We start from the raw sequence: 21,937 nt of genomic DNA, 5'->3' as shown, positions 1-21,937 counted from the left end.
GAGCTTTAAGCTTGATAAATGGGGGTGGTCCCCTGAAACGCATAGCCACGCCCATCAAGGTTTCTCCTAGCAAACAACATCACAGGACTCCCTAGTGGTACATACACCAAAGCATAGGCAGCAGAAGTGGACACTGAGTTGGATGTTTTTGGTTTAGTGGTGCCCTTCTGATGAGCCTTGCTTTGCCTGCTATCACGTGAGTGGCTGTTATGCTTTCATATTGATTAAAGATTGAATACTGCACTTAGCTGCACCCTCTTTGTTTTATTTTTTGAGGCATTCCCCATCTCTTGGGGAACAGCATCCAGTAGCAGAAGACAGAAGTGTCCTTTCACCCTGTACCTGATCAGTGATCACTTTGAAGAGGATATAGCCTTTGCTAATTGACTTTGTGTTGTTTTGTATGTTGATGCCTTTGTGTATCTTTGTACACACACCGTATAGTAGTTTTTAGAAACAAGCCTAGTCTTGCAACAAAAGGAAGGCCTGGCAATGTATTGTGGTCTTGCATCATCCTCTTCAGCATAAAGCCACTTTCTGTGGATGAAATTAGAGAGCCTATGGAGTGAAAAAAAACAAAAAATGTTCCCTCCAACAACACAGAAAAAACAGAAACTGGCCCTTCTACTACATTTTCTTCTATAACTGACTCCTTGGCTGGATCTCTAACCAATATTCTGCCACCTGCTTGTAGCCCATTACTGTTACTCCAATTGTATATGGAGGAAAATAAATATACTGCAATTTCCCAGTGGAACACTGGGCTTTATTCACAAAAGCAGATCGCATGCGATAATACCACAAATTCCACATGTGATCTGGAAAATGTCAATTCATTATTGCTGTATGCAGTATTTACCACTTAATGCAAAAATGCTCCATAAATCACGCATAAAACAGGAATTAAAGTCAATTCACAAAAGGAAAAAAAATGCATGCAGTAAATAAGTGGTGGTCCTGGCATGCGATATTTAAGGAACAAGCAGCAGCCAGCATCCTAAACAACCAGTTAACAATATGGTTGTTAGGAGCGGGTGGCTGCTGCATCCCTAACAACTGATGACTCATCAGCTGTGTTCCCCATTGACTAAATGTAAAAAAAGTGCAATAAAAAATTTGGGTCTGGTATGGATTTTGAGGAAAACCCCCACGCCAAAAACTTTTGTAAAAAATGTCATGCCCCCCCCCCCCCCTAAAATCCATACCAGACCCTTGTCGCAACATGCAGCCCGGCAGGTCAGGAAAAGGGTGGGGAGCATGGATATGCACCCTCTCCCCTCCTGAATCATACCAGGCTACATGCCCTTAAAATGAGGGGGCTGCTTTGAGGCTGTTTTTGGCAAGTCCTTTATTTAAAAAAAATGTCCCCTGCATAGATCCATCATCAATCATGATGCCCACCACCAGTGCTGACTCAAAGAAAAAAAAAATCTCAGCTCCCAACGAAGGCTCCTGCCGTCTGACAGCTCCGCTGCCTCCCACTGCTAAACAAATTCTTTGGGTACAGTATTACATGACTGAGTAATTGTCATTCAAAGTGTGAGAGTGCTGAAAGCTGACAATTGGTCTGGTCATGAGGGGGGTTTAAGTGCCCTGTTGTCAAGTGGTTAATACCCATGTTGTTTACTGGTTATTAAGTTCAATGGCGGCTGCCTGCTCCCTGACAACCAGCTATTTACAGTGTTTGTTAAGAACACCGGCTACCACCATCAGGCTTTGTATGTTGTAGTTCATATTTTGCACATTGAGCAGGTGGAAACCAGTGGAGGGATTGGCAGTGAAGGGTGGTGGACACTGAGCAGTAATAGGACAGATGGGTCTGGTAGCATTCATGAACAACTGAAAGGATAACCCCTGTAGATGTAGGTCAAGGAGGGACATCTAGTACAGATATCACTACACCCCATTATACCCACTGCACCCCTCACTACACCCTATTATACCCAACACATGTCTCACTGCACCTCATTATACCCAACACATGTCTCATTGCATCTCATTATACACAACACGCTGCACCCAATTATACCCAACACATCTCATTGCAAGTCATTATACCCAACACAGAGCTCACTGCACCCCATTATAACCAACATGTCTCACTGCACACCATTATACCCTACACAGAGCTCACTGCACGCCATTATACCCTACACAGAGCTCACTGCACCCCATTATACTCCACACATCTAACTGTACCCTATTATATCCAATACCGGGCTCAATGCACCCCATTATACCCAACAAAGGCCCTCGAAAGATTGAGAAACCTGTACACCTCAAGCTTATTTTGTATAAGTATGATAGGTGTTTAAGGCAATTTTATCATATTACAGCACCATTTCTTTAATGTAATGCTTTATTAATCTTATGGAATTTTAACATTTGTTATAATAAAATTATATTTTTATAATATATGGTTTCAATCTGTCATGCCATTAAAGTAGAGTACTATCAGAGTATACCCCTGCAACCCTCTTCTGTCTTAAGCCAACACATCTCAGCGTACCCCATTATACCCAACGCAGGGCTCACCACACTCCATTATACCCAACACAGGGCTCATCACACCCCATTATAACCACCGCAGGGCTCACCACACTCCATTATACTCAACACAGGGCTCACCACACCTCATTATAATCACTGCACCCCATTATACCCAACACAGGGCTCACCACACCTCATTATAATCACCGCACCCCATTATACCCAATGCAGGGCTCACCACACCTCATTATACCCACCACACCCCATTATACCCAACGCAGGGCTCACCACACTCCATTATACCCAACACAGGGCTCACCACACCACATTATACCCACCACACCTCATTATAATCACTGCACCCCATTATACCCAACGCAGGGCTCACCGCACCCCATTAAACCCAATGCAGGGTTCATCACACTCCATTATACCCAACACAGGGCTCACAACACTCCATTATAGCCAACAAAAGGCTCACCGCACCTCATTATACCCAACGCAGGGCTCACCGCACCCCATTATACCCAACATAGGGCTCATCATACCTCATTATACCCACTGCACCCCATTACACCCAACGCAGGGCTCACTGCACTCCATTAAACCCAACACAGGGCTCACCGCACTCCATTATACCCACTGCAGGGCTCACCGCACCCCATTATACCCGCCATAGGGCTCACCGCACCCCATCATACCCGCCATAGGGCACAACCCATCCCATTATACCCACCACAAGGCTCAATGCACTTTATTATATCACATACACACTAACACTCAGCACACATACACGCCCTCATTCATTCATTCAATGTCTGCACGTCTCCCTCTCCTCCCCTCCTCACACATACTCCTACGCCTCGGCTGCGATCCCGCCCCGCCCACTTCCTCCCGTCTCCCTGACATCACTTCCGCCCCTGATCCCACTCCACTCTAGCAGCTCCCCGCTGTTAACCGCCATTCACGCTACTGTCGGGAGAAGCTGCCCCGTTCGGATCGTTGGCGGTGTCGGAAACCCCAGGTGAGAAGTCCTCACACAGCGGTGACGGGAGGCCGCCATCCTGCGCCGGTAGCCCCGTGTGTCCTCCGGACGGCAGGAGGTGACGCACAGGCCTCAGGTAGTGTGCCGGGCCGGCTGTACAGGAGGCGATCCTAGTGATGTGTATGGGGGGAGGTGATCGGAGCTCCCTTCCCCCCGATGTGATGTGTTGAGAGGAGCCGGCCATTGTGTACACCGAGTTCTGGTCGCACATCTGTCCCTACAGGACCAATCTCAGTGCTGGGGGAGGGGAGGGGGGACCATGGTAGTCATCAGCCTCCACTAGTCGGCGATCGGTGTCCTCCCCCCTCCATGGAGGTTCATTGTCATGGAGGATGGTGGCTGCATTGTGTCCTCACTAGAGGCCTGACACCTGGGGAGGGATTATCATCTCACATTATTATCATCACTACATCCTTCTAATCCATGTTTTATATTTTTACATTTTAGGGCTTCTACATCACCTTAGGTGTTTTTTTTTTTTTTTTTAAAAAGCATGTTTTCAATGCTTTGCGTCAAAATTTTACGTAACGCATGATGCGCTTTGCATGCTTTTCTTTTCACTGATCACCAGGCAAAAATTGAGATGTGAGTTTAAAAAACACACAAAAAAAGGGCATGGTGTATTTCCATTTGCGCTAAAGAAAGAAGGGTGCTAAAGACACAGCAAGCAGAGGATGCTTGATAAAACGCCCCGCAGAGGTGTGAGCAGCCATCATCATCACACTGATTTTTTTTTAAATTTTTTATATATATATTATAATTTTTATTTATTGAAATGTAACACATATATCATAAATTCAGTTGGCTGCTTCACGATGCACTGCAAAAAAAAAAAAGTAGCGTTTGTGGTACTTTTTTTCTTTTCAACGCACAGTACCCATGTACCACTGCAATGCAGGGGAATTAAAGTAATAGTATTAAAGGTGTTTGTACCTAGAGGTAGAGCTGCATGATAATGGATAAAATGAGAATCACAATTATTGTAATTTTTTTTTTCTTTCTTTTTTTGGCTTAGAATAAAGATCACGATTCTCGGCGTAACATCATCTTTTCTCATTATACATAAAAATTGGGATAACTTTACTGGTCGTTTTTTTATTTTTTTTGTTCATTGAAGTGTATTTTTTCTTAACTTGCTTTTGAAAGACCGATGTGCAAATACAGCGAGACCTAAATATTGCTGCTATTTTATTCTCTAGGGCAGGGATCGGCAATGTACGAGCCTCACCCATTCTGCCGCCGCTAAATGTCCGGCCCGTCAGTGCACGGGATGAGTTCATGTGCACCCGGCTCCGGGGATATTTTAATCGCCTTGCGCTCCATAGCCAAAAGACGGCTACAGCTCATGCCTTAATTATTCTCCCGGCGGGCGCACATCAGGTAGAATCTGTGATGGCCAATCACAGATCGTGGTAAATGGCCAATCACAGCAGCCATCTACCATGTGATTGCTTCCTCCAATGAGAGATGATCTTAAATGTAAACATTATGTTTAAATGTAAACATATGAAAGCATCTATAATTGACATCTCTCCTTCCTCATACAGAGGCCCCGTGTGAGGAGGGAGAGCGATATCGGAGTGTTCTGTCCATGTCATCAGTGCCATTATTATTATCTTCGTTTATTAGCAGGTGAATTAAAAATAAAAAAATATTCAGTAGCTGCTGACTTTTAATGTAAGGACACTTGCCTGTTAAGGGAGCCTGTGATGTCAGCACCTTAAGCCGACTTGTCCCGCGGCTCCAGGTTGAGGCGCCGGCATCCTTACTAAGGGGATATGGGAACTGAAGTTTTGCGGTTTCAAAGCCTGTTTTTACTGCGCATGTGCGAGTCGTGCTGCACGTTCTGAACGGTCCCTGCTGTCTTCTAGGACCTGTGTGTCTCCCAGAAGGCAGCGGGGGGATGGGGGGAGGGTGTATGGCTATCATTGGGTAGTTCTTTCCCCAGAAGTGGGAGCAGATACCTGCATTTGACCGATGTCTGCTCTCGCCCCCCACCCCCTAAAGGTTCCAAATGTGGTACCGGAGGAGGGAAGGAATCTGATCCGCGGAAGTTCCATTTCTGGGTGGAACTCTGCTTTTAGGTGGTTAAACTGACCTTATTTTTCAGATTGAAGTTCACCCCTTTGATCTAAAAGAACCAAATGATACAATGTTTCTTTTTGTCTCAGCACTGAGCAATGTTGTGATAAACTTTGCCAGTGTTCTGTCAAATAGTTAGATCATGCCTCCGATGATCAGCAAATCGATGTGTTCTGTCTAATAGTGCAGATCGTCTTGCGCCTGTGACTCCTCACGTGAGGCAGAATGTGACGATTAGATTCTCCCTCCGTTGCTGATTGTCTGATAATGCCTCAGACGATCTGTGCATGTGCACTGTTGACAATATGGCAGCTGATCGGAAGATCAGCTGGAATGACCTTGTGCCCTGCGCATGTGCAGATCGTCTGAGGCGTTTTCCGATGATCTGCACTATTCAGTAGAACACCGGCTGTCACCAGCTCTGAGCAGAGAACGGCCCTGCACTTGTTACAAAGAATCGTGGAAAAGCTGGACCAGGATTGTGAGAGGGGGGTTGACTTGAGATCTTGATTTTCTCTTTTTATTTTTTTATTTTTATTCCTCGATTAACCGTGCAGCTCTACCTACAGGTAAGCCTATGATGAGGCTTACCTGTAGGTACTTTAAATATCTCCTAAACATTTACAATTCAGGAGCCATTTACCTCAGCGATGCTGGTGATGTCACCAGCGCATGCTAACCGTTAAAAGAACCATGCCACAACCCTGACTCCCATGTGCAGGGGGTGACCACATTACGGCTTGGCATATCAGATGGCCGCAGCTTGTGAACCCGGATGCAAGCCCTGTCCACGGTGACAGCACACCGCGTGAGGGCTTTGTGTTCAGTTTTTTTTTTTTTTTGTTTTTGTTAAATTGAGATTTTACTAACGCTTTAACCAGGCAAACGGGAGACTGGGCATTTTGCCATGTGGTGGGACTACACTGGAATAGCCACCCAACGCAGTCTGGCTGCTTCTGGTGTGCATAGACCCTTAAAGAATAAGTTCATCTTTGGTAATATTTTACATCTATATTTAGGGTGTAACATGCTACTAAATCTGTTGCCACCCTGACCCGATCCCCAATTGTTAAAGCGGGTGGGGGGATATCTCCCTGCACCCGCTGTTAACAATTCAAATACAGCACAACCGTGCGAGGGTCAACACTAGAGCTGCACAATTCTGGCCAAAATGAGAATCGCATTTTTTTTTTTTTTTTTTTTGCTTAGAATAAAAAGATCATGATTCTCGTGACGTAAAATGTTTCACATTATACAAAAAAATAGGGCGAACTTTACCGGTTCGTTTTTAATGAATTTAAAAGAAAGTAAATTTATTTATTTTTTTTTTCACAAAAGATTGCATTTGAAAGACCGCTGCGCAAATACAGTGTGATATAAAATATTGCAACAACCACCATTTTATTCTCTAGGTGTCTGCTAAAAAAATATATATGTTTGGGGATTCTAAGTAATTTTCCAGCGAAAAAAAATGATTTTAACTTGAAACCAACAAATGTCAGAAAGAGGTTAAGGGCCGGTTCACACAGCAGGCGAGGCGTCTCCGACTTGCCTCGCCGCGACCTCAGAGGCGACTTGCAGATGACTTCTGTATAGAAGTCAATGCAAGTCGCCCCGAGGTCACCCAAAAGTAGTACAGGAACCTTTTTTCTGAGTCGGAGCGACTCGAGTCGCTCCTCTCAGAACGGTTCCATTGTACAGAACGGGGGCGACTTGCAGGAGCGAGGCGAGTCGTGTCGCCTCGCATCGCCCGCTGTGTGAACCGGCCCTAAGTGTTTAAGTGGTTAAACTTTTTTCACTTACAGGAAGTCCATTCCATTGACAAATTGTTACAATGTTTATACTTAAGTTCAACCAGTAAAGAATGTTTTGATTCTTGGCAGACTGCCCAGTTTTTTCTCTTCCTTTCTTTTGATGGCTGTGGCTTCAGAAGAGAAGAGAGAATTCTTTGCATAGAAACAATTGTGAAACGCTTTAGTCAAGATCGCAATAACGATTCTTGATGATCAATTATGCGGCTCTTGTCCACACACATGGCCATATTATTCATTCACAGAATTCTGTAAATGAATGAACTAAGTACCTTTATCTATTGCAGCAGTGCTGAAGCGTCCTCATAGTTTATTGATCTTCCTGGACATTAGTAACTGCCTGCTCGTATTGGTGGTACAGGTAGACAGTCTGCAGGAGCCTGGCATTGCACCAACAATCTGCTGATCATGAGTGTAATGCTTTAGGGCCGGACGACATCACAGATGCATGGCCCGGATGTCTTCTGGATGATTTTCTGCTTGTGTGTTTTTTGATGCCTTTCCGTACGTTTTCAGCGTGTATAATAATTGCTTTATTTGGGGCTGTACACAGCAGTTGTGTCCATGGGGAATTTTTATGGAGGTTCTGGATGCTCATGCACACCTTTTTAGTGGGATGGGGGGCTTATAGTCAATGTCAGCACATCAAAATGCGCAAACATGTTTCAATAAAAAGAGTTTTTGGGGAAAAAAATCCAGGCACTGCATTTTTTTTTTTTTTTTTTTTTTTACATTGGTCATGACTGGACCAAATGTAAAATATGCATTTGGCCTCATTCAGACAGTTGCTTGACCACTGTCTGCATCTATCTCAGAGCTGTGCAGGTAGCCTATAGAAAGGGATGCAGACATGGCGAATGCACAGACAGTTGCATGTAGAAACTTGGGGGGGTACGGATCTGAAATGCCTATTGGATCCTGTAGGAACTGGAAACACTGTAGTAGACACTGCTAATCCAGTGATCTTTCCTAGCTTCTGAGTCCTGTGCGAAGTGGCTGCCCTGCTGCATTCTGAATACAGAAGTTCAGTCAGCATGTGTGCCATTCAGAGAATGCTTTCCGTTTTCTCAATGAATGTACACGGCGGAGAGTGTAACATCACCCTCCTTTCCACCTTGTCCAATCAGAGAGCACTTTGCATTCATTGAGAATGCAAAGTGTTCCCTGACTGAGTCCCGTGTCCAATAACAGGACTTTGTAGTAGTGATTCCAGCTTCCACAGGCTGTACCAATGTAACTATATGTAAAAATTGCAAAACCGTTTTGCAACTGAAACGTACCTGGTAATCTTGCCATACAATTCCTGTTAATGGGTGACAACGCTGTCTTCCAATTTATCTCCTGCATTGTCACCCTGCTACATCCATTTCTGGTGAAGCCTACAAAGCATATGTATTAGTGCTGCTATCACAGGCATGCTCTGCCATTGTCACCATCAGGAAACCCATCCTGAACAGTGACATGCGACTGCTGCTGGAGATCAGGAGCTCTGAGATGCAAAAAGGATAAAATAGTTGGAGCCTGTGTTTTTAAAATGCACTACAGAAACCAAATGCCATCGAATTATTATGGTTTAACATATGTTGTACCCTCATTTTTAGTTTAAATAAGTCATACTGGCCTTCACTGTGCATCTCGTTTTGCACAGTGGCGCTCTGATCATCCTCTCAAGGGGTCCCCCGGCGGCTCTTGCGGATCCTCCCCATATCAGATTACCCCCTAGGAGAAGCGCTCTCCTGGGGGGTTACCTTGCGGCCGTGCTCCTGAGTCCAGAATTCAGTGTCCATAGACACTAATGCTGGACTCAGTCCTTCCCCCTGCGTCATTGGATTTGATTGACAGCAGCTGGAGCCAATGACTGCTCTGCTATCAATCTATCCAATCAAGAGCCGGGACTCAGTGCAGAGGGAAATACAGGGCTCGGGTAAGTAACTGTTGATGTGCACTTTTATTCTGCTGACCCAAAGATTATATTAGTAAGGTCAAGGATTAAATATTGTCTGAGTGAAGAATAGTGTGTATTCGTAGAGCTCTTCTTAAATCTTTCCTTAAGCCCTTGTTCATGTTGCATGCAGCCTTGAAATTGCGCAATTTCAAAGCTGCATTTCAGTGCAACTTCTAAGACATCTGTGCGGTTTCATGCACAAATGTCTGTGAGTCGCACCCGAAATCGCAGAATCTACTATTTCAAATCTATGCAGCACCGCAAAGTTGGGGGTCACACTGATTTGAACAATGCCATTGCCGACAAGTCACTCCAATGTGAACGAGGGGTAAACCAGGGACCTGAGCTGCCTCTGTCAGGAACAAACTTTGTCCCCAAAGCATGTTAATTTTTGTGTTTTTTAATTAATGTTGGAGGGTGGAGAATTGAGTTTATATATGCTTGTGCCTGTCTGGAACCATGAGGAGTAATGGTGAAAAAAGAACTTTAGCCCTGGTTCACATTGGTGTGATTTGACATGTCAAATCAAAGGGCTATTGCCCGCAATGGAAGGATTGGAATTGGTGCAATGCCGACTTTGCGGTGCCACACCGATTCCCAAAAGTTGTTTCTGTACTACGATTTCAATAGACATCTGTGCAGGAAACTAGAGGTCGACCGATATATCGGCCGATATTTGCCGTTTTTTAAATAATCGGCATCGGCCGATTCTGCTGATAAAAAGCCGATTCTACAGCGGGACTTTGAAATGACTTCTGTAAGAAGTCAGTGTGAGTTGCTGAGTTGTCATAGCAACACTTTCCTCCTCTCTGGGCAGACTGCCAAGAAAAGAACTAAATGTTACAATGTTTACACTGAATGAATGAAGTCATCTCTGTGTAGAAGTTCTCAGTTTAACCATTTAAATACTTTTCTTACACTTGTTGCTTACAAGTAAAAATCCTGTATTTTCTGCCAGAAAATCACTTAGACCCCCAAAAATTATATATATATTTTTTTTAGCAGAGATCCTAGGGAATAAAATAGCGGTTGTTGCAATATTTTATGTCACACGGCATTTGCACAGAGGTCTTTCAAATGCATTTTTTTGGGGAAAAAATACACCATTTAAAAAATAAAATAAAAACAGTAAAGTTAGTCCATTTTTTTTTTTATTTTTTTTTTTGTCCAAAAGTTTTGACTACCCGTTTTGATTTAATATATAGGTTTTTTTTTTTTTTTTTTTTTAATCTAGATCATACATACAAGTAAACTGATTGGAGGTTTGTTTTGTTTAATAAATGTTTAAGTGTAAGAAATTTTCTGTATCACTAATGAAGGCTGCTTTCACACTGGAGCGGGCAGGCGTTGATGGTAAAACGCAAGTTTTAGCGGCGCTTTACCATCATTTTAGCGGTGCTATTTGGCTGCTAGTGGGGCACATATAACCCAGCTAGCGGCCAAGGAAGAGGTTAAATGCGCCCATGAAGCACCGCTTCGGCAGTGGTGCCCATTCATATCAATGGGCAGGAGTGGTGGATGAGCAGTATACACCACTCCAAACGTGCTGCTTGGAGGACTTTTTTTTTAAGATCCTGCCAGCGCATCGCCTCAGTGTGAAAGCACTCTGTCTTTCACACAGACTGCAGGGGAGCCATTTTGCAGGCGCTATTTTTAGCCCAAAAGCGCCTTAAAAAACGCCCCAGTGGGAAAGGTGTGTTAGATCAAGGGGGATTAAAAATAAATAAATAAAATAAAATAAAATAAAATCGGCCTAACATATCGGCCCAAAAAAATCGGCATTATATATCGGCTATCGGCATCGGCCAGAGAAAAACCCATATCGGTCGACCTCTACAGGAAACCGCACAGATTTCTCTGAGATTGTCAGACTGACATGTGGAAATTGTGGGAGTTCAGCTGAACAGTGTGAACTTGGGCTCAGTGATACTAAGCGCACACTGTTTTAATTTACTTTGTCCCTTCTGTTTTTGTATATAGATTATGGCAATGTAATTATTTTAATAAAGTTTTTCCTAATCGTTATACAGCTGTCTCATGTCCCAACTCTCTCCCAGACTGTCTACAGGGAAACAAAAGCAGGAGGCACTTCTAGTCTTCTGCTGCTGGTCACATGTTCAAAATAAAAAAAAAACACCTTTGTAATACAAAGTAAAAATAATCAAACTAGTTTAAATTGGCATACAAATATATTTGAAATCTTTATTTTGTGGAAATTTATTTGGTGTGGGTGAATTTCTGCCAGTCACAGGCTGTGTCACGCTCCTCCAGCCTGTGACATCTTAAAGCGGGAGTCCGCCGGGACTCCGCGTTTTTTTTTTTTTTTTTTTTTTTAAAGTCAGCAGCTACAAATACTGCAGCTGCTGACTTTTAAAATAGTGACACTTACCTGTCCAGCACGCCCGCGATGTCGGCACCCGAAGCCGATCTCTAGATCGACACTCGGGTGCTGCCGCCGCCATCTTGGGTATGGGAATCAGGAAATGGAGCCTTTCGGCTTCATTTCCCGGTTCCCTACTGCGCATGCGCGAGGCGCGCGGCGCAATCAGGACGGTCCCCGCTGCCTCTGGGATCTGTGTGTTTCCCAGCAGGCAGCTGGGCACTTGCGGAAAGGGGCGCAATCTACGCCCCTTTCCGCAGACAGCTATCCCTGAAGTGGGTGCAGTTACCTTGATTATCCAGGTAACTGCACCCCCCTCCCCCCTGAAAGGTGCCAATCGTGGCGCCGGAGGGGGGGGGGGGGATTCCGATGAGCGGAGGTCCATTTTAGGGTGGACCTCCGCTTTAATAAGAGGGAGGTTAAGCCACCATTAATCTACATGAAATATCCCCCCCCCACCCCATTGTGTTTATCTGATTAGTGGGCATGGAGGAGGGAAGGAAGGAGTGGGCTGTCATTTTACCACTGAATATACGCCTGCATTTGAATCTATAGCAGTAATGGTGAACCTTGGCACACTAGATGTTTTGGAACTACATTTCCCATGATGCTCATGGACTCTACAGTGTAGTGGAGCACTATGGGAAATGGTAAAACATCTGGGGTGCCAAGATTCACGGTCACGTGGGATGCTCACATATATTATGTGGAGGCAATGCTCAGTATAGAAACTCGATGAAATCTGAGCATGTGCAGAGTTGCCACCACAGCTGGAAACTCCCTAGCTCATTGGTCATCAACCCTGTCCTCAGGGCCCAATAACAGGCCAGGTTTGCAAGATAACTGCAATACATCACAGGTTATATCATTTGCTGCTCAGTGATTGCAGTATCTTAGTCTGTATCTCCCTAAGGTAATACATACAACCTGGCCTGTTAGTGGGCCCTGAGGACAGGGTTGATGACCACTGCTCTAGCTGAATTGGAGACCTGATCAGAAAGTGGAGATGGAGAGCAGCAGGATCAACCAGGTGTTTTGCAGAATACAGAAAACGAATCCCATAGTGGATGAGTGAGTATAAAAGTATGTAATACACTATTTACCGATAGTTGTGTTTTTTAATAATTTGTGTTTAGTGACACTTCAAGTACTTGTAACTAGACAGGAATATTATCTGAACGATTTCCTCTGTCTAGTTACAAGTACTTGAAGTGTCGCTAAACACACATTGGTGTGTGTGGGTTTTTTTTTTTTTTTGTTTATAATCTGCAAGTAGATCCACGGCTTGATGTGGTTGTGGACCGAAGTGTTACTTCCCTTAAGTTTTCAATAATATGATCATGTTGTGTTCTCTGAGATATTCATGACAAATAGGACTTTAATTAAATTGGGGTAAGAGTGTGAGAACTGTGTGGTACTCTGATAGGACTGCTGACAAAGACTCTGATACTTACCTTCTAGTCTGTGGTGTACACACATCTTCAATCAGTTTTTTTTTCTCTCTGGGTGCTGAGCTTTAGTTCCACTTTAAAGTGGAGGGCCACCCTGGATAAAAAAAATACATAAAAAATTAGAAAAAAATCTGGAAAAAAAATGAAGAATTTTTATTTTTTTTTACTTGCCAGAAATGCCTGTTGCTAGGCACATCATCCTAATCTGCCTCTTCCTCCTCCGCGGAGGTCTTCTGTCTTCTCTCCTCCGTGCGGCGTCTTCTGGATAATGGGTCGCGCTGTATTTTGGGACACAGCGCACCCCATTCACAAAGCGCTGCGCGACTCGCGCATGCGCAGTAGGAAACGGGCAGTGAAGCCGTAAGGCTCCACTGCCTGTTTTCCTTAGCCAAAATGGCGGCGCCGGGACCTGAGAATGAGGGACGGGTCAGCCTCGGGCGGCCGACATCGCGGGCGCCCTGGGCAGGTAAGTGTGCTTATTAAAAGTCAGCAGCTACAGTGTTTGCAGCTGCTTACTTCTTTAAAAAAAAATTTTTTTTTTTTAAACCGTGTCTCCTCTTAAAGGCATACTAGTACTAACCTAAGTGAGTCTGTAAGATGTAAAACAGTCCCTGCAAAAAGAACATATACTTGTCTCTCACTGCCACCAGATGCTCTCTGTTGAAGACAAATCTTCCCGTAAGTCTGTTGAGAATCTGACAGTTCTGGGAATGTCAGTTTTCTGATTAACGTTGTTAGGCCGTCCATAGACAGATTGATTTTTCTTTCATTGCAGGAAAGAAATTTGCTTGGGGTTTTTTTTTTTTTTTTTAAATATTTTTTCATTAATGCATTAACCCCTTCCCGCCGAGCGTACGCAGATGTGCGTACTCGGCTTCAGGGGGGTATACCGGGATGATGGCCGCACCTGCAGGCATCATCCCGGTACCGTTTTTTTCAGCAGGTGATTGGCTATCCAGGCATAATAATGTTATGCCGGAGGAGCGGGAGGGGGCGTCCCCCCCCCCCCCCCCCCTCCCGCTGCTGTTACCGGTGCTCCCGCTTGATCGGGAGCACCGATTCAAATTCCGCTGCGTCCGGCTGCTGGGGAGGAAGTGGAACGAAGCCGTAATCTGCTTTGTTCCAGTCTCCTCATAGTAAACACGGAAGCGACATCATAACGTCCCTTCCCGTTTACTCGGCTGCCAATGGCGCCGGTTTTAAAAAGATATACGGTATTCAGAATCGCTGTTTTTCGGCGATCTGAATACATTGAAGTGTAAAGGAGGGGTGGGGGTCTTTTAGACCCCCGATCCCTCCATAAAGAGTACATGTCACCACCTATTACTGTGACAAGGGATGTTTACATTCCTTGTGACGGCAATAAAAGTGATCACATTTTTATTTATTTTTTTTAAAACAATTTAGTAATTTTAAAATAAATTTAAAAAAAAAATATATTTTTTTTAAAGCGCCCGCCGTCCCCGCGAGCTCGCACAGCAAAGAAAACGCATACGGAAGTCGCGCCCGCGTATGTAAACGGTGTTCAAATCACACATGTGAGGTATCGCCACGATCGTCAGAGCGAGAGCAATAATTCTAGCACTAGACCTCCTCTGTAACGCTAACCTGGTAACCATAAAAAAAAATGTAATCGTCGCCTATTGAGATTTTTAGGTACCGTACTTTGTCGTCAATCCACAAATGCACGCAATTATAAAGTGTGACATGTTTGGTATCTATTTACTCGGTGTAACATCATCTTTCACATTACGCAAAAAAATTGGGCTAATTTTACTGTTTTTTTTTTTTTTCTCATGAAAGTGTCCCTTTTCCCAAAAAGTTGCATTTAAAACACCGCTGCGCAAATACCGTTTGACATAAAATATTGCAACAATCGCCGTTTTATTCTCTAGAGTCTCTGCTAAAAAAATATATAATGTTTGGGGGTTCCAAGTAATTTTCTAGCAAAAAATATGGATTTTAACTTGTAAACACCAAATTCCAAAAATAGGCTTAGTCATGACAGGGTTAATATAAAAGTCTTTTGTGTGTAGCAGCATCCCCAGCACCCCTAATACTTGCCCCTTCTCTGTCCAGCGATGTCCGGGACTCTCCCTTTGGCTGAGACACAGGAGCGGTGCCATTGGCTCCCGTGGCTGTCAATCAAAGGCATTTAGTGAGAGGGGATGGGGCCTTATGGCAGCTCCCTGTCTGAATGGACACAGAGGGGTCAGGTGCCCCCGTAAGAAGCTGCTTTTGGTGGGGGCACTCAACAGGAGGGGGGGGGGGGGGGCAGGAGCAGCGAAGAGGCCTTCGAGAAGAGGAGGATCTGGGCTGCCTTGTGCAAAACCAACTCCATAGAGTAGGTAAGGCTTTTTTTATTTTTTTTCTCCCCAGATTTTACAATCAATTTAAAGCCCTTCTAACGAGTTCACAGTGGGAAAGAGCTGCGAGAAGTGAAAATAAGGTTCAGATGCTTTACATATATAGGACTGGCAGTGTGTGGATGCTCATGAGGTTTACTCTAATATAATGCAACTCAAATGTTTATCTCTCTAGTATCCATCTCTGTAGGTAGGTATTGATGAAAATTAAACCATCAGAGCAGCAGATGGGAGGAAGTTGCATTATCTTTGTCCTAGCATGGCCTCCCTGGGAGTTCAGAGACGGCTATAAACAAAAGGTTTCAGCTCATTATCTTCACAATGAGACCAGGAATTGAGCTCATCAAAGCTGCCCCCGTCTCTTTGTGGTGTGAACCATTAGGTATCTAGGCCCAGACCTATGCATCATTTAACACATTAAAGAGCAATGTCATTTAGCATTTCGGTGAGTGTGTATATGTATGTGTATGTGTGTATATGTGTGTGTATGTGTGTGTGTATATATATATATATATATATATATATAATGTGTGTGTGTATGTATATGTGTGTATATATATATATATATAATTACACACACACATACATTTTATTTTTTTTCGCTGTTGGTTAGTGGTTTCTAAAGACAATTGACATTTTTTTTTTTTTTTTTTTTAAATAAACACGTTATACTAGCCCACCTGCTCTGTAAAATGGTAATACACATAGCAGCCTTGGAGTTTTCCCATTCAGAGTTCTGTGAATGGATGGTTCAGTCGGGTGGATGTCAGAACTGGGGATTGGGTGGAGCAGGGGCCGGTGCATCTGTAGCATGTTACTGTGAATATGGAGGTAACGTGTTACAAAAGGTGAACTTCTCCTTTTAAAACACTGCACCTACGATCAGCAGATGCCGGGTGCAATGCGTGGATCCATCAGACACTCGGTAGGGTGCCTGTACCCCTGATATTGGCAGGCAGAATCAATGAACTATGGATGATCACCTCTGCAGTTGATGGTACTTGTCTAATTCATTCACAGTAAAATGTGAATGAATAATGTGGCTGTGGGCTGTGTGGGCAGAGCCCCACAATGCTATGCTGTTTTCAAATTGTGACAGCGAGTGCGGAGAAAAGATTTCCCCCCTCCCCCCCCACAAGAGAATGCCACTCTGATTTACTCTACAGCTCCGGTGCTCATTGCTCTGTGAATTGGCAGTGATGCTGATTCATTGTCCTCATGAGTGAGCTGGATAGGGAGAGGTGACACAGGAACATGGAAATGAAGAAATGGTGTCGTGTGTGTGTGTGTTCCAGCAGCTTAGTCACCAAACCGGCTTAACAGAATGACACTTCATTGGCATCTATTTAACTGTTGTGTGTGTTTTTTTTTATTGATATTTTAAATATTTCTAGGTGTTTAATGTGAACAGAAAAAAATACAAATAAAAAAATGTTCCTGGAGTTGAGCTTTAAACCAGTTTTATCTTTGAGACAAGCCATTGATATGTATTTTTGCTGCAGTGTCTGTGGCTTACAGGTGACTTATGGCCCGTACACACGATCCGAATATCGTACGACTTTTTTTCGCTTAATTGTCACAAGTCGAAATTGAATAGGTTACTAAAGTCATCAAAATTCTCGTATGATAGAAAAAATAAATGAAGTGACGTCATATGTTGAATTGTATTTTCGGACGACTGTACTGACTAAACAAAAATTGTAGGATTTGGTATTGTACAAGGAAAAATAAATGTTGTGCTTGTCCGGTCTAATATCAGATGAATTGTCCTGATCGGCTCTCGAAAGCTCTGTATGAACAATCCGATTTGTCATACGATCGTGACGAAAGCGGTATTTTTCGTCCTATTTTTCAGATGTTGTGTACGGGCCATAAGGCTCCATTAACACTAGTGCAATTTTTGGGCACAGAGAATCGCACCACAATGGAAAACGCATTATTTTTAATGCCACCCATTCACATCTGCGCAGCATTTATTTATTTATTTATTTTTTTTTTTTTGCAAAAGGCATGTGTGTTACTTTGGTGCGGTTGCAATGCAATTTTTCACCCCTTAGACTCCGATGGAGATGCACCAAATATGTGTAAAATGCATGTATGTATTTTAGGGTGTAACATGCTACAGGCTCCTCCTGCCTCTGTCATGGATTTGTTAGCTGCATCTCCAGCAGTTCGTCATCCACTAGACCCCCCCCCCCCCCCCCCTTCGGTCCTGCTGTACCAGACTGCCACCATCCCCCACTGTTGTCACTTCACCGGTGCTGGGCTTGAAATCCCTGTGGGCGGCTGTTTCATCTCCTTGCAGTTTTGACTGTACAGACTACAGGCATTCTAATTGGTCAGCACCGTCACATGGATGGTGCTGACCAATCGGAAGCTGTGTAGAAAACGTCCTGCGTCCCACTTCTCTAGCCTAGGATTCTCAGGGTGGGATAATCCATGTACTAGAGCCTGCTAGTTGCTCTCCAGCTGCTTGAAACTAGTTTATGTTCATGCGAGAGTACTATGTTATGGATTGTTTTATTGTTGGCCAGGGCGCTTTTGAATCATGTATGAAAACCATGAATTGTACAGGTTTGAACTTCTGTGCGTAATATATTGAAGACTGAGAGAGATGCAGGACTGCAGTTACTATAGCAATGCTACTATAGTAACTAATAACTATACTGTAATAATGAGAGGTGCCCCAAGGAGACCAACACTGAGGGGACACAGAGCTGCTCATAACAAGGTAGTAAAAGGCACAGAGGTGAGGAAAGAACACAAGTGTGCAATGGAAGGAGGGCATGGACTTCTTACTACTGGCTGATCTTATAGTAATGTCCCTGTCTTATTTAGCATTGACCAAAAGGGTCAGTCAACTGTGTATGTGTATGTATGTATATATATATATAATAATATATATATATATATATATATATATATATATATATATATATATATATATATATATATATATATATATATATATAATAATAGAGATTTTTTTTTTTAAATTTATATCTCCCTTTTTTTTTTTTTTTTTTTTTTTTTCAAGCCGATCCGAGTGGGCCAACCATTGACTCCTATGGGCAGGCGGATGTCAGCACAAATGTATGGCGATGCGTTCGGCATCCGTCAGTCGGATGGGATCTGGTGAAAACGGACATGCTGTCCATATAATTTTTTATTTTTTTTTCGGATCTTTCCATAGAGATCAGCAAGGCTCTGACAGGTCTTTCCGCACTCAGTGAGCAGAGACAAACCTGGGCGACAGGGCGATCTCCCGAGGAGCGGATCTGCCCCAATTGAAACGGACCATAAGTAGGTGAACAGCGTCTGCAGAGCCTTGCCTCTGGGTCTAATATTCAGCAGTAGAACAAAGGGCTTGCTGAAACAATTGATTACACAGGAATTTAAAATCAGACTTCTGGGGGAGCAGTGCCTGCCTGGTCTAATGTGAGAATATAGATATCTCTATATATTGCATCACTTTTTATTGGGTACACTTCTCTAGTACCGGCTTGGTCCACTTTTGCCTTCAGAACTGCCTTAATTCTTCATGACATAGATTCCACAAGGTGTTGGAAACATTCCTCAGATTTTGCCTCATATTGACATGATAGCATCACGCAGATTCTTCCGTTCCACCACATCCCAAAGGTGCTCTATTGGATTGAGATGTGGTGACTGGAGGCCATTGGAGTACAGTGACCTGTCATGTTTAAGAAACCAGAGGATTTCAGCTTGGTGACATGGTGCATTATCCTGTTGGAAGGAGCCATCAGAAGATGGGTACACTGTAGTCATAAAGGGATGAAAATGGTCAGCAACAATACTCAGGTCGGCTGATGTTTGGACTTTAAGAAATCGGCCGATTTTTGTGCAAATTCGGCCAATTACCTCCCTTCCCCACACTCCACTGACCGTTTCACACACTGTGCGGCTCTGTGCTCAGTGTGTAAAACTGATTTGAAACTGAATGCAAAGAGAGGAGCTGTCAGAATTCAGCGTGATGTCGGGGATGGACGGGACCCAGCAGCTATCAAACAGCAGCCAATGAGGTGGGATCTGGGCGGGCCACTACATGTGGCCCTGCCCACTTTTTTAAGCAGCCCAATCATTGGCTGGTGTTTGATAGCTGCAGGGCCCCGCCCACCCCGGCATTACGCTGAATTCTGACAGCTGGTTTCTGCATTCAGTTACTGATGGTGTAATGAAACTGACATCAGCTCAGTGCCACCTGCCAATCGGTGACTCCTGCCAGAGGCAACCAGTGCCACCTGCCAAAAAAGAAATTGGCTTAACATATCGGTCACAAAAATGGGCCATTGGCCGCCCCGATTTCTAAATATTGTCAGAGAAAAACCCATATAGGCCGACCTCTAAACAATACTCTGGTAGCCCCTAGAGCTGCACGATTCTGGGAAAAAATGAGAATCGCGATTCTTTTGCCTAGACTAAAGATTACAATTCTCTCACGATTCTTTAAAATGGTAATTTAAAAAAGAAAAATCGGCTGTAGACGGTCAACACGTTGGTCGCTGTTTTTTCTCAAAGCCATACATCTGCCCCTTGCTGTCATTATAACCATACATCTGCCCCTTTGAGAATAGCATCCACCCCTTGCTTTATTAAATGAATAACCAGCCCGAGCATCGGGAGCGAGTGGCGTGTTGATTGAGCTTGCGCAGTCCAGGCCGGGCACTATGCTCTCTGCTGACTGACATCAGTTCCGATATCGGGGGCATTTGTGTTCCACGCTAGTTCCGATAGCTTCTCCTCTGGTCCAGGTTACATCTGACATCTGTTTGAATCGAGATTGCGATTCTGTGTACGATTAATCATGCAGCTCTAGTAGCCCATGGCATTTAAATAATGCTCAGTTGGTACTAAGGGGCCCAAAGTGTGGCAATAAAAACATCCCCCACACCATTACAACACCACCAGCCTGAACCGTTGATAGAGGGCAGGATGGATCCATGCTTTAATGTTTACGCCAAATTCTGGCCACACTCGGTCTGGTCTTCTGCTGCTGTTGTCCATCTGCTTCAAGATTCGAAGTGATGTGCGTTCAGAGACTGGTATTCTGCATAACAAGTGGGTATTTAGTTTGAAATGATTGGGCAGACTGAGTTACTGTTGCCTTTCTCCTCCGACATCCATGAGGCATTTTTGCCCATATGACTTTTCTCTTTTCGGGCTATTCTTTCTAAACCCTAGAGATGGGTGTGTGAAAATCCCAGTAGATCAGCAGTTTTTTTTTTTTTTTTAATTACCCAGACCAGCCCATCTGGCATCAACAACTGTGCCACATACAAAGCCACTTAAATCCTGTTTCTTCCCCATTCTGATGTTCAGTTTCAACTTAAAGTCGTCTTCGCCACCTCTAGATACCTAAATTAAATGAGTTGTTGCCATTGCTGATTAGCAATTTGTTACCAAGCAGTTGAATGGGTATAACTGATAGTGTGGGGTGTTTTTTTTTATTTATTTTTTATTTTTTAAGAAACCAACTGTAGCTGAAATCACACCAGAAGTAGTGCATGCCTTACTTTTAAAAACGCATTGCAACAGGACCGCATGGTACCAAGTGATCCAGTGTAGGAAAACGCACTGTAATTGTGACTTGGTTTTGGGAGGGGTGTTCGGATTAGATCAACACTCGTAGCAGATCTCACAATTACCGTATTTATCAGCGTATAACACGCACACCACGTTAAGGAGGGAAGTTTTAAGGAACAAAAACTTACATTTTAAATGCCCATCAATGCAGCCTTATCAGCGTCCGTCTGCAGCCTTCCCCCAAATTGCAGCATGTTTGCATTTTGAATTTGCCGCTGAGATATTTGGCTCCTCACGCCCCCGACATAGACCGAGCCAAGCTGAGTGTACTTGGCTCCGCTCGCAGTCATGCCCCCATCCCGCCCCTTGGCCCAGCTTCTATAATGGACACAACACTGGGCCAATAGTAGGACGTAAAGGCTAGGAGGCGGCACTGGGCATCACTGCGAGTGGTGCCGAGTACACAGTACGCTTGGCTCAGCCAATGTCGGCGGCGCTCCTGTTGCCCCCACAGACAGATTTTAAGGGGGTGTGGGTGGGGGGAGTGCATGTTATACGCTGATAAATATGGTAATACATTTTAAACGCAGTGCGGGAAAGCGTGCATATTTTGGTGTAAACAGGCCGTAAAGAATGGACATAAACATTACAAATGTAAGGTGCATCTGACGCCGTTCAGATCTGTTTAAATGGAAAAGGACATATCCTTCCTGAACCGACACGAATGTAGGCAGACATGAAAACAAAAGATGATTTGGATTTTGGCCCTTCAGGGAAAGGGTTAAATAGTTGTGTGTCAGGTGCTGCACACCCGATGGTTTAA

The 21,937-nt window shown here is 44.0% G+C and overlaps 1 protein-coding gene across 2 annotated transcripts in view; it reads left to right on the top strand.

Annotated features, from left to right (window-relative positions):
- Positions 1–3,363: 3,363 nt before the first annotated feature.
- Positions 3,364–21,937, top strand: part of PRRC2C (proline rich coiled-coil 2C) — a 120,845-nt gene continuing 102,271 nt past the window's right edge. For both annotated transcript variants that reach the window (XM_077453008.1, XM_077453007.1), the window contains exon 1: positions 3,364–3,514. The gene's annotated coding sequence lies outside the window, so the exon portion shown is untranslated. The remainder of the gene's footprint in view (positions 3,515–21,937) is intronic.

This window comes from Lithobates pipiens, unplaced genomic scaffold (assembly GCF_037356315.1).
Source record: "Lithobates pipiens isolate NorthernLeopardFrog02 unplaced genomic scaffold, aLitPip1_a1.2 Scaffold_23, whole genome shotgun sequence".
Lineage (NCBI taxonomy): Eukaryota > Metazoa > Chordata > Amphibia > Anura > Ranidae > Lithobates > Lithobates pipiens.
This window is presented reverse-complemented; position numbering and strand designations above follow the sequence as displayed.